A 1,680-nucleotide genomic window follows, 5' to 3' on the forward strand; every position below is an offset into this window, starting at 1 on the left:
GGGAGCACTGGGTTGGGATGTTTTCTTGATGCGCACTTAACCTTTATATAAAACTCTTATACATGAGTTTCTGTGGATTTGTTTCTCTAAAGTATCCAGACTAACACAGTGCATAATTCTGAATAATATTTGTACTGATTGGATTTCCTTGAAAGCAGATATATAATCCTATCACAGACAGCATTGTACTTTGTGATTAATTTTGCAATGTCTGTATTGACAATGAATGCTACACCATTCCTTTTTTAATTTTTATCTTTCTCAACTTTGAGGCTTTTATTTAATGTCGTTCTTTTCAGCAATTACGACTTAGAAAACAAATTCTGAAGGAAATGTTTCTCCCTGATTTTTTTCATTAGTGGACACTATTCCTCAATTGTGTCTTTCCCAGTAGAGTAAATCATGTGATTTCCTGATTCAAAATGTCCAATACCCATTTATTTCAGTCCATTAATGCCTAGGATATCCATTTTTGTGTATTTCATTTCATTTTTTAAACAGTTTTACTGGGACACAACCCCCTTACCAAACAATCCAGTAGTTCGGATTTTCCTAGAGTCACACTTTGCATATTCCAAGTTCTGAACATGAGAAGATTTTGGCAGCTGTTTCCCCTTAAGTCATGCCCATCAGCAAATGAAGATCCTTTAGGCTCCTCTCCCAAGGCTTTACCAGATTCGTGTTGCCACAGTCAACTCCACTCTGAGAAGTCAGTTCCTCTACAGTCACGTTTCGAGTGTCCTCAGACCCGAGGGCCCCATCCTCTGGCACTATCGCCGACAATGTTCTTTTTACAATTATTAGGCCTTCAGCATTTGAAAACTCTTCGAAGCTCTGCCTAAGATTTTCAATGGCTCCTTCCTCCAAAGTGGAAAGCCCCATCCTTCTTCGTTGTCTGTTCTTTGTCTGGAAGCTCGCTAAAACCTGCTCACTTTGGGTGACCCTGCTAGAATTTAAAGTTATCAGTGACATAGCTCCAGTATCACAACAAAACACAAGCCACCACAGTACGACAAACTGCCAGATTCCACTACAGGACCATATTAAAGGTGTGTGTCTGTTTATATACACCTATGTAGCAGGGCAGAAAAAAGAGGAAGACCTTTGGTGAGACGGACTAACACGGCGGCTTCAACAACGGGCTCACACAGAGCAACAACTGTGAGGACAGCACAGGATCAGGCAGTATTTCACTTTATCCTACCTAGGGTCACTATGAATCAGAACTGACTTGATGGTACCTAATAAAAACAGCATATATGTGCACTATGTTTCTACTTTTGTTAAAAAAAATCAAGTAATTGAAGTACTTGCTGATGAAAATCAAAGACTGCAAACTTAAGTATGTAATACAGCTCAGTGTAGAGAAAACCCAAATCACCACAACTTGACCAACAGACCTCAAGATAAAGGGAAGATTTTAAGTTGGAAGGATTTTATCTTGCTTGCCTCTACAATGAATGCCTATGGAAGCACAATAGGGAAGTAAAGCAATATATTGCACTGAGAAAACCTACTGCAGAAGACCTTAAACAGCTGAAGAGCACAGGGGACACTGGGAGAGCTAACATGGGCCTGACTCAAGCCATGGTATTTTCAATGGCCTCATACGCATGTGAACGTTGGACAACAAATAAGGACGACCACAGAAAAATGGATGCATTTGAGTGAGGATGTTGA

The 1,680-nt window shown here is 39.9% G+C and overlaps 1 protein-coding gene across 1 annotated transcript in view; it reads right to left on the reverse strand.

Moving 5' to 3' along the window:
* Positions 1–1,680, reverse strand: part of DDX4 (DEAD-box helicase 4) — a 65,619-nt gene that overhangs the window by 48,859 nt on the left and 15,080 nt on the right. The gene's annotated exons all lie outside the window — the stretch shown is intronic.

This window comes from Echinops telfairi, unplaced genomic scaffold (assembly GCF_000313985.2).
Source record: "Echinops telfairi isolate 266 unplaced genomic scaffold, ASM31398v2 ScPeMD7_7469;HRSCAF=8507_1, whole genome shotgun sequence".
Taxonomy (NCBI): domain Eukaryota; kingdom Metazoa; phylum Chordata; class Mammalia; order Afrosoricida; family Tenrecidae; genus Echinops; species Echinops telfairi.